This window comes from Piliocolobus tephrosceles, chromosome 2 (assembly GCF_002776525.5).
Source record: "Piliocolobus tephrosceles isolate RC106 chromosome 2, ASM277652v3, whole genome shotgun sequence".
NCBI classification, from domain to species: Eukaryota; Metazoa; Chordata; class Mammalia; order Primates; family Cercopithecidae; genus Piliocolobus; species Piliocolobus tephrosceles.
This window is the reverse complement of record NC_045435.1, coordinates 10,841,958-10,854,423: the sequence shown is the minus strand read 5'-3', so window position 1 is coordinate 10,854,423 and position 12,466 is coordinate 10,841,958. Positions and strand designations below refer to the sequence as shown.

Sequence of the window (12,466 nt, the reverse complement as noted above, 5' to 3'; positions counted from 1 at the left end):
TGATCCAAAATACTTTTCATCATTTCAAATGCAGGAACAGGTATCTAGAAAGCTAGCTGTGCAATGGATCTCCAAGTCCTAACATTATACAAAAACTCCACTGATCATACTATTTCTATGTCAGATATTGAAAGAAGCTCTGGAAGGCCAAGAAAGAGATTAAATGGGAATCCTTAATAAGTATTTGAGAACACTGGACCCAATTCCCAACTCTCATCCTTTAATGGAAGAGAAGAGTTGCAACAAGCGTAAATGCAGGCAAAGAAGCAAACCCAATAGCTTAATTCTAAGCATCCTTTTCCTTAATAAAGAGGAGTTGAAAAGTGGGTGGCTTAGAATACTCAGGTCTAGACTTAGTGATTTCAAAATTATCCTGGAAAGCTCTTAGCTGAACGAAGGGCCTTCAGAAGGTTTAAAACTGCATATTGTACTATTGAGACTGTCTCTCAGCCATTTTTCTTGTTGGCAACAGCCCCCAACCAGTCCACTCTCACATTGTCGTTGGGGTTGTTAGCCTGAAAATTCCATCATGTCACTCCCACATTTCAAAATCGTTTATACTTGCCCACTGTCTACATCATGATGTCTATACTGCTCTTACCATGGTGAGGAGTCCAGCTTCTGGTGAAAAAACTTCGGGTAATTTCCAGGCCCAGTCTGGTGATTGTAAACCATTCACCTAGGCTTAGGAGAAAGCTGCCTTCCCCACAGCAGATGGGGTGAACAGTTAGAGCACTGCAGTCTCTGAAGGGAGCAGCAGGCAATGATTCTGGCCCCATCTGGCCAGTCATGCCCTTTGCATCTTTGCATGTCTGGCCCCAGCAGGATACCTCCATTCCTAGGTCATTTCATCTGAGGGCCCCCAGGCTGAGGTCTCTCTCAGGTACCGCTGCCAAAGCCTCCTTAAAGCAGTGGCAGGCTGGGTAGAGGAGGCTGTGGAGACTCTGACTCGATGCCCAGAACATTTCCATGTTTCCATGGTGTTGGGGACTCCCTCAATAGTAAGACGACTCTCACATCTGTTCTGACCTGTGCTCCTTTTTATAGGGCAAAATGCAACAGAAAGTTCATGTTTTCTCTGATTTTATCCTTTTGCTTACACCATGATAAAAGAGTAAAGCCTAATTTCTTGTACATTTTTGGCTTCTTGCTTTAATTGGTTACTCAGACACCTCACAGCTCACCTTTCTCACTCCCAGTTTATCTGAACTCCTGTCATATGACACTCAGGCCCTGTTAGAGTTTGCAGAAATGTGTCTTCAGGACCTCTTCTCACCATAGCTTTCTGAGCAACCTTGTACTTGCGTCAGTCTCGACACTCCTCCTTTTATTTACTCAGTGATTTCAAGCAATTCTTTTTCTAGAACACTCCCTTCCTCCTTGACAATGAATAATAGAAAAAGCAATCACTAAAGAACAACATAGACATGACTTTCTCTCAAAGATCTTCTCATCTTACTTATGCAGGGGCATCCCCATGTTCCCCAAATCTTTTAAGTGCTTTACCACAGTTTTGTACATACAAAATTACATTGCAAATTATATGTCTACATTTTTTTTCTTTTTGACACTAATCGAGCATGTGGAAATCCAGAACTGTGTGTCGTTTTTATCTACATCCCTGGTCCCTAACCTAGGGCTTAGCTCACAAAAGATGCTTAATAAAAAGCCTAGATCCCTAAAGAAGATTCTTAGATTTCAGCATAAAAGTGAATTAAATGTTTTGTTTAATAATATGTTAAATAAAAGCATTATATAAAGGAGGAACACTTGATTTTGACCATTTAAAACATTTGTGTGAAACGTATCTGAAATTGAATTTAGTTTTGCTCAAAATTGTTACGTAAAATTAGAATTTTAACATTCTTATGAATGTATATAATTAAATAGTTACACAATTAAAAATTCTTCCTCGATACCCTAAAGAATGTCTATAACATATGACATCCAATGGTAAACGAGTAAATGTTTGAGTTTTACACATTGTTACGAATATTGCTAAAATAAAGCATGCTATTCATAAGACTTGATCATTGCCTAAAATAATAATGCTTTTATTATTATGTGCATAGAATAATTAATATTGTCACTTTTTCCTTAAAAATAAATTTTAGTTTTATGTAAAGCCAAGAATTATGTAAATAGAAATGTAATCAGCTCTACTTTACATTTTATTTTTAAATAGGAGAAATACAGACATTTATGCTTTATTTATTCTGCTGTTTGGTTCCCCCCCCCCCCCCTTTCTTTGGTGCTCAATATACACTCAGTCACTTTCTGGAAAGTCACATGTGGTCATAGAAAGTGATATTTTTATGTAAAAATGCTTGTTATTGCAATGGCTTTTTAAGGCAGCCTGATAACAAATTTCCTGTCACAATCTGAAATATATTCTCTTTTACATTTGCCACTGCCTGTGACTTCAACATTTATTCTTCACGTAGCAAATTATTACTCATCATTCAGTGTGAAGCAAGAATGTAAAAAATTCTACATTAAAAAAAAATAAGATAATTAAAAAAAAAAAGAAACAAAAACAAAACACTGTTCCAAAAAGTTTCAAGTTTAGGCATTTAAATCAATGCCTGAAAATATTTGCTACAACCATAATAATCAGGATACAAAAAAGAAGGACCTCAGCACCCAAGTCACCCCAAGGCCTCACCAAACATTAACCACCTCCCAGGTCCCAGACCCCGAACCAAGTGTCAAGGATCCAGTGGTGAACAGAAGCAACATGGGTTCCGCAGGTTGAGAGAAGACTCAGCTGGTGGCATGGGAGATAAAAGGGGAAAGAAATAAGATGGAGGGAAGGAAATGTTCAAAGTTGTGTAGCTGTGAGAAAGTATGGTATATATGGAAAACAGAAAGTTCTGGGTTTTGTGTGTGTTTCAGTTTGTTTCATGTTGGCTTCTTTTCTGGCAGTGGGGGACTCAGAATAGGGTGGAAACACTAGGTGCTGGGTGAAAAAAAATTACTAGAGTATCATTCACTAGACTGTCCTTAAAGAGGTTTCTATAGACTGAAGGGAATAACTTTTATTACAGGTAGAGTCTAAGATTTTGATTCCCTGTGCAAATTCAGTAAGCAAGGTTAAAGAGGGAAGGGTTCAGCAGGCAATATTGGACAGTTAGGGTGTTAGAGAAGCACATTTCATAGTTCCTGTGTGTTCCCCTGGTCCATATCAACTTCAGCAGCAGTATGATATTCAACAATTACAAGAAAGTGTTAAAAAATACTTTAATAAAATTAAATGATTAGTCTGATGGTTTTTTGCCTGAATGGGTAAAACTGGCATTTTCAAATTGATTTGAAATATTTTGTCTTAAGAGTATGTCAGCTCAGTTCAGTGTTTTGTCCACCTAATGATTCATGGTTCATTCCTTTTTTTTTTTTTGAGACAAAGTCTTACTCTTGTCCCTCAGGCTGGAGTGCAACGGTGTGATCTCAGCTCACTGCAACCTCTGCCTCCTGGGTTCAAGCGATTCTCCTGCCTCAGCTTCTGGAGTAGCTGGGATTACAGGAGCCTGCCACCACACCCAGCTAATTTTTGTATTTTTAGTAGAGACGGGGTTTCACCACGTTGGCCAGGCTGGTCTCAAACTCCTGACCTCAGATGATCCACACGCCTCGGCCTCCCAAAGTGCTGAGATTACAGGCGTGAGCCACCGTTCCCAGCCAATGGTTCATTCTTTAGATCATTCACTCAATAAATATTTATTGAGTTATTTCTATATGTCTATTTTTGTTTTCCATGTCTAGTCTCCAGCCACCATAAGAAAAAAACATATTATGCATAAGAAATGAGAAATAAGAATAAAATTCTAAGCTGCCAACCAAAATAATGGACCCGTTAGCCAAGGAGACCCAGACAAACCTTGTAAACTGAGTTCCTGGCCATGACCAGATGGGACGCTGGACATGCCTCTTTATACCTCCTCCCCTGCTAACCACCATTAGACTTAATTTTTTCCTAAAGGGTTAGACAGAAACTAACCCTTTGGAAAGACTTCCTCCACCACTGATTTGAACCATCTTTGTGACTGCTCCTCCCTTTTGTGATTGTGATAAAACAACCAACCAGCATTCCTTCCTGTGAACAGACCACCAAGCATGGAGTGGTTCTGGCCAATGTATGGAGGATGTGCAGTGAGGCTTTTCACGTCCTCAGCTTCAAGATGTCAAGGGGCAGAGAACTCCACTCTTGAATCATGCTAACACTGCCATTTTTTGAACAAGGAGCCTTGGGAAAGCATGAAGATCTCTGTAAATGCATATGTTTCACCTCTCATAAATATTTGTAACTCTTCTTATAGCTTATTAAATATATATGTGTGTGTGTGTATGTGTATATATTCACCTTCTGTGTTCAGCATAAATTCCTATATTATGCTTCTCACCCTAGAAGTGCCTGTTTATGGCTTCTGGCCTGATGGCCACCCTGCAGGCTGCAACCCTTTTTGGGAAATAAAGCTCTCCTTTCCCAATTTATGGACCTCGTTATTCCTCAGTTGACAGGAAGTAAGATACGTAAGAAGTATATACTGTAGCAGACATTGATGTTTTCTAAGAATAAAAAGTGAAACAGGAAGAGAGATGGAAACTCTATTCAGGTAGAGACGGCCAGAGAAGGCATCGCTGAAGTGATATTTTAAAACTTGAAGGAAAAGAGGGAATTGAGATATGTGGATACTGGGGAGAAGCACATTCCAGGCAGCTGAAAGGGCAAAGAGCAAATGTCCTGCAGTGTGATCATGTTTGGCACGTATGAAAGAACAGTAAGGAGGTCAACCAGGAGGAGGACAGCAGAGGAGGAGCAGGGGAGAGCGGAGGGGGCCAATTTTACCCTAAGTGACATGCAAACTCACTGTGGAGATTTGAGCACGAATGACATCTTCCTTGACAGGATTAGTTTAGAAATGGTTTGCATATCGTCTAAAAAGGAACTGGGAGGAAATAGGAAGAAGAAGTAGGAGGCTGTTCCAATATGAATACAGGCAAAAAATTGATAGTAGTTTAGACTAAAGTTAAAGATGTGAAAATAATAAGAAAGGATTACAGTTTTTTATTATAGGTAGCCAACACGAATAATAAAGTCCAAAAATCCACTTGTGCCAACACTGACACAATTCAAGAAATAACCATGAGTTCCATGTCACGTTTCATGAATACATACTCTGCAATATCTACCCCCTCATTCAGAAATTATATAGGAGTTAGGCTGCAGTGGGTGAAATGATAAAAGTTCTTCTCCTTTGTTTCACTAACAAATACAAATGGAAAGTTGACTTATGAAAAGATTTGTTTGAGTTCCAAAGTTATAAGCAAGGAATTTACCCCAGGATCATAGAAATATCTTTGTCTGGCCGGGCGCAGTGGCTCACACCTGTAATCCCAGCACTTTGGGAGGCCGCGAGGGCGGATCACGAGGTGAGGAGATCGAGACCATCCTGGCTAACACAGTGAAACTCCGTCTCTACTAACAATATAAAAAATTAGCCGGGCATGGTGGCAGACGCCTGCAGTCCCAGCTACTCCAGAGGCTGGGGCAGAAGAGTGGTGTGAACTTGCAGTGAGCCGAGATTGCGCCACTGCACTCCAGCCTGCAGTGAGCCGAGATTGCGCCACTGCACTCCAGCCTGGGAGACAGAGCGAGACTCCATCTCAAAAAAAAAGAAAGAAAAAGAAAGAAAAAGAAAAAAAATCTTTGTCTTACGGCACAGGCTGTCCAGTGCAAGGACTCTAGGCTCCATCACTCATTAGCTGTTATGACTTTAGGAAAGTTACATAACATGTTAAGATATGGCGTAACTATGACCCACAGCATAGGACTAGTGGTGTTTATTTTAAAGTTACTATTACAGCAATGTCCAGCTTATGGAAACAGTTTTTAATATTTAAATGTTAGAAATTTATCTTTCCTGAAGCTAAAGAGGAAAGGACTCTCCCCATTAATGCAAAATTTTCTTCCAGAATTCAGCCTATATTAGACCTCAGGATGACAGTTATCATTAATGCAGAAGTTGATGTAGCAAAGGAGGAATATAGGATTAGAAGTCAAATACTGCTTGAACTCAAAGACCTCATTAGACCAAACTATAACACAGAATTCATAAAATTTCCAAAGTATATGAAAATGAGAGTAATTAATAAATGCATTTAGACTAGTATGTGACACATAATAGATACTCCATAAGTACTTGTACAGTAAATTATATAGTTTTCAATTTATGTATTTTATTTTTTACACACCTATCATAGACCATTAGACATTGACTTAAACTCATTCTGCTCTCTTAGATTCTCAAATGATCTACTATAGCCTTTCTTCTCTTAAAAGTTGTAACTATGGAAAATGATTTTATCAAGTTTAAAAAAACTGCTAATTTAATACAGTCTCACTAAGTATGACTGACATTATACTTCTAGTTAAATGAAAATTAACTAGAATAGAAAAATTACTTTTTCACTTTACTAGTAGAATTGTGTATTACATGTTTATGTTAGCTGTCTAAATATGGCTGGCCGGGCACGGTGGCTCACGCCTATAATCCCAGCACTTCGTGAGGGGGAGGCAGGCAGATCACTTGAGATCAGGAGTTGGAGACAAGCCTGGTCAACATGGTGAAACCTCGTCTCTACCGAAAACACAAAAATTAGCTGGGCGTGGTGGCGCATGCCTATAGTCCCAGCTACCCGGTAGGCCGAGGCACAAGAATCTCCTGAACCTGGAAGGCGGAGGTTGCAGAGAACCGAGATTGCGCCACTGCACTACAGCCTGGGCGGCAGAGCGAGACTCTGTCTCAAAATAATAATAATAATAATAACAAAATTAAATAAATAAAATATGGCTAAGACACTGATTAGAATAAATTTATAACTAGAAAATTGTAAGAAAATCAGATCTTATTGTTCTCTTGAATTTTTTTTAGAAATTACTCAGTTTTTGATTTTTTTTTTTTTTTTATTATTCAAAAGAGGACACTCTTGACATTTAACAGAATAGACTTAACATCTATGTAAAAATACATTTTTCCCTTTTGCGGGCGGCGGCGAGCGCGGAGAGAACACCATGAAGGCCTCGGGCACACTAGGAGAGTACGAGGTGGTGGGTCGCTACCTGCCTGCCCCCAAATGCCACACACCGACCCTCTACCGCATGCGAATCTTTGCGCTTAATCATGTGATTGCCAAGTCCCCCTTCTGGTACTTCGTATCTCAGTTAAAGGAGATGAAGAAGTCTTCAGGGGAGATTGTCTACTGTGGGCAGGTGTTTGAGAAGTCCTTCCTGAGGGTGAAGAACTTCGGCATCTGGCTGCGCTATGACTCCCGGAGCGGCACCCACAACCTGGACCGGGAATACCGGGACCTGACCACCGCGGGTGCTGTCACCATGGCGCCCAGGCCCACTCTATCCAAATCATGAAGGTGGAGGAGATCGCAGCCAGCAAGTACCACTGGCCGGCTGTCAAGCAGTTCCAAGACTCCAAGATCAAGTTCCTGCGGCCCCACCGGGTCCTGCGCCCTCAGCGTAAGCCACGCTTCACCGCCAAGAGGCCCAACATCTTCTTCTAGGTGCAGAGCCCTTGCCCGGGTTTGCCCCAAATAGACTCATGAAAATATATATATATATTATATATATATTATATATATGTATTTTATATATACATTTTATATATATTATATATACACACACACACACACCCCCCCCCCCAAGTTCTTAATCTGACTTTAAATAATTTATTCTGGTGATTGTACTTCAGTATTAGAGGTATCACAGTTAAAGATAAAGTTGGCAGAAGTTTAGAGAAAAAAATCTAATTTATACATAATGCACTTGTTTTACGTATCTATTATCATTTAAGATAAATTTTTATTTTAAATTGATTTATTCTACCTTAGTCATTATTTGTCAAAAATATTACAGGATATTTCGATTTCCACAAATAGGCTGAAATTTGCATACTTATATTTATAATCGGATATTCCAGCTCTATTTATATTTTCATGTATTTTCACTTGCACTGAGAGCATAAAAGTATATCTAAGTTAACAAATTACATCATTCACACCACAAATATACGCAAAACTCTAGTTCTTTAGAGGGATTTTATTTTAACCTCTAATCAAATTATTATTTCTCATTTTACTTTAGCCCTGTATACAAATGAACAGAAAGAAGGAACCAGCTTCTTGCTTAATAGTGTGAGGAGTTCTGTTGGTGGATCTGCTCCCTAATGAAAGTGAAGAAACTTACAACAACAACAACATTACAACTACTTAAAGCAACTGAAAATGGTCTTGGGGCAGTCAGCAAATGAAACAATATCTATTCAATAATGTCCATGAAAATTTTAAAGAAAGGCAGGAGTTTGTGGTATTTGAACCAAGAGCATTCACTCTCCCACCTCTCCCAACTCCATGAGCCAGACCCCACTTCAGACTGTTGCAACCAAGAACACAGGTTTCCTCTATTCCCAGTGCCCAGATAGAGGGCTTTCTTACTGGGAGGAGCTGGATGCCAGGATTCCTTATCCTGCCCCCAGCTATCTGTTGCTGAGACTAAGTCCTAGGCAAGTGGGATTGAGAAGTGGAACACTTGTGTAGAACAGAGGGTCTCATTTATTTGTGTGTGGTATGGTGAAAATCCTGGGGCTGTATCACCTGTCCTGGGCTCGTGGCTTGCTTGTTTCATGCCAGAGAGGCAAGACAAGGGAAACTGGGCTCTTGTTCCTTCCAATCCCATTGCTAAGCTCCTAGAGCAGCTGTGTCACTCAGAGAGAAGCTTGCCATTGCTCCCCAGTTCCAGAGCTATAACTTAGAGATTTTTATCTGTAGGGAGAGACAGAACACAAAACAGACTGCTCTTAAGCTCCTCCCCAGGAAAATTTAAAAAAAAAAAAAAAAAGTGCCTGTATTTGCAACAGAGAATGGAGAAGTTCAAGCCTAAAGGTACTCTCAAGAACAGTGGAGGCCAGGCATGGTGGCTCACACCTGTAATCCCACCACTTCAGGAGGCTAAGATTGGAGGATTGCTTGAAGCCAACATTTCAAATCAATTTCCATAATTGCACCACTGCACACCAACCTGGGAAAAAGAGTGAGACCTTGTTTCTAAAAACAAACAACAACAAAAACAGAGAGTTGTGGAGTTGTGGTAAAAGGCAACTTTGAGGAGATTCAAAATACAGGCTAAACTGTAGGTAGGCAAGTTGTAGGAGAGAGCCAGGTAATGACATCTGAGAGGAGTCCTCCGTGAGTCAGACCAAAAATCAAACACTGACTTCAGAAACTATTTCTTCAAAGGAACCAGAATTAAATGAATTAGTGTGCAGAGCAATTTATGCTCAAGAACATTGTCAAAAGCAATGTGGCAATCAGCCAGCAATTAGTAGACTTTAATGGCTTGGTACGTTCAGAGAAAAATTCAGTCCTGCCAATGCCACTGTCGTTCCTGTGTGCATCTTCCTGAGAAACAACGGCAGAAGCTGAACACTGGAGTGGGAGGTGGAGAAGTTAGGATGAATTTCACTAAAATAATCCATTCAGTCACTAAACAAATAGATAAGCAAATCAATAACCCAGAGGAGGAGGGAGATACCAGTACCCAGAGTTGCTGTAATGTACTATCTAAAATGTCCAGCTCCCAACAAAAAATTCTAAGACATGTAAAGACCGGTACACCGAAAAAAAAAAAAAAAATGCAGCCAACAAAACTGCCTGTGAAAAAGACCAGATGTCAATTTTATCAGGAAAAGACTATAAAGTAGCCATTATAAACATGTTCAGAGAACTAAAAAGTAGCCATTATAAACATGTTCAGGAAACCATGATTAATGAAGAAAAGATATGAGAACAATGTGGCATCCAATAAAGACTACCAATCAAGAGTTAAGAATTACAGAAGACTACCAGAAGTTATAACAATGAAAGTTAAAAATGTATTAGGGGGGCTATTCAGTAAATTTGAATTTACAGAAGAAAAAATTAGCAAATTTAGAGATAGAGTAATAAGAGATTTGGCAACCCAAGAAAGAAACGAGAGCCTCAGAGTAATGTGGGACACAATTAAGCACAACAACAAACTCATAATGGGACCACCAGAATGAGGAAAAGAGTAGCAAAAATAATCTCGAAAGAATAATGGCTGAGAAATCCCCAAATTTAGTGAAAAACCATTATGTTCACATATAGGAAGCTTGAAAAACTTCAAACAGGGTAAACATAAGGAGATCCACAAACCAATATGCCACAGTAAAAATGCTGAGAGTCAAAAACAAAATCTTGAAACACTAGAGATAATTTATTCATAAAACCATTTTTGCTTTGGAAATGATCAAAAGAGCTTAGGAATCAAAAGTTCTAAATTCAAGTCTAGGTCTGTCATTTATTAATTAGATGAGCTTCAGCAATTTTTTGGCATATCTGAATTCTAATTTCCTAACCTGAAAAATAAAGTTAATATTTCAAACAAACATGAAATTCTTCTTACACTCAATGTAGTAATATATGTAAAAGCCTTTAGAAAACAATGTGTCCTAAACAAATACAAAATGCTTTTAAAATTTTTAAGTGAAAATGTTTTGGGAGCTCAAACTAAGAACCCAGATTTTTCCAGTTTATCTTCTGCTTTACTATAAAGCCAGCCTAATCCAGACAAGTGGCAGAAATAAAGGAGGCTGTTTTCTGTATCATAAACAATATTATTCTTTTTAAAAAGACACAATTTGTACATCACTATAGGCAAAGAAAATAATGATATTTGAAGAAGCGCTAGATCAATAAGCTCTAAATCAAGTATTTGTGGATGGACTCACTATTTTAATATAACCAATGCAATTACATATTATGCCAGGGGCAACTAACAAGTAGTGCTTATATTCATGTTGATCAATTTCACGAGAAGAGAAATACATATCCATTTTATTCTATAAAACTAGTAAGAAAAAGAAATAGTATTTTCAATGAATATAATTTATATTGATATTTTAATATTAACTTGCTATTATCTATATAATAATGACCATTACTTATATATTACATACATTATATATATATGAAAATTTGCGATAAAACAAATTCCCAAGGAAGACATTGATTCATGGGAATCAAACTGGTGACATTTCTTAGAAATCAGTGAAAATCATGATTCTGTTTCAGCAAATAGCCAAATGCTTACAGAGAGAGCTTTAATTTTGATTGTTCCTGAGAACAGTGTTTGCATCACCAATGTTTGTGGATAAAAGTGACAGAGATTTAAACAAGGTGGGAGGAGATGTATTTTTTCTCACTTGAAAAGAAAGTCAGAGGTAGGCTTTACTGAGCATTCATTCAGCTATTAAAAATATCCTCAGGAGTCCAGGTTTTTCTCTGTCTTTGTTTCCAAAGTTTTCATTCGATGGCTGCAAGTAGACTTCAGATCCTACCATCATGACAAATGAAGACATTCAGAGGCAGCAGTAAACAGTGACCAGAAGTAAACAGGGCTTTTTCTCCAGAAATGTTATTTTTATGAATAAGAGAGAAAAATAACCATAAACTCTCAAGCAACCTTCTTAATTTATCTAGCCTGCTATGGCCAATCTTAGGTGCAACTCAGATGGAAATATATTTAATCTCTTATCTTTTATTAATATTTCAAGATTGGCAATTAAGAAGGTGTTGGGAACAGCTCACTCTTAGATCATCTAACCAATGATGTCTGTCACAAGTACTATGAAAGAAGAAAATATTGCATAATTTCAAAGCTTATATAACTGCAAATATATAAAAAAGATCCATTAATGATTAATAAGTTTTAGTATTTCCACAAACGAGATAAGCTTTGGATACACTTTTCAATCCACAATTAATTGTATGAAACTCCTGATTTATTATATTCCCTGATGATGATTTTAAATGGTCATATTGCCACAAAAAAAATTAAAGTCTAAATGTGGTGCTAATCTATAAAACTATGTGACTTAAATTATTTTCTAAGGTAGGATTATTTCTAAACAACAATTGCAACTATTGTTTTTAACAAAAACAATAGTTTAAGTTTGAGCTGCCAACTCAAATACCATATAATAATTTTTGGTCTGTTCAAAATGTCCAGTTCTCTTATTCCAAGAATGTATTATAATTGTACTTTTCTACTTATTTGGTTTCAAAGCATAAATGTGTATTTTAGCCCATTTTCTGTTGCTATAGCAGAATACCTGAGACTGGGTAGTTTATAAAGAAGAGAAGTTTATCTAGCTTACAGTTCTGGACACTAGTATGTTCAAGATTGTGCAGTCGCCTCTGGAAAGGACCACATGCTGTGTCATATGGCAGATGGCATCACATATGTGGCAGCACTTGCAAGAGCAGCAAATGAGTGCCTGCAAAAGAGACAGGGGCAAAGGAGACTGACTCACTTTAAAACAACCTGCTCTCACAAAAGCCTCAAGAGTACTAACCCAGTCTCATGAGAAAGACATCA

The 12,466-nt window shown here is 38.2% G+C and overlaps 1 pseudogene; it reads left to right on the top strand.

The window, feature by feature from the left end:
• Nucleotides 1–7,072: 7,072 nt before the first annotated feature.
• Nucleotides 7,073–7,575, top strand: LOC111545116 (annotated as a pseudogene).
• The last annotated feature ends 4,891 nt before the right edge of the window (nt 7,576–12,466 follow it).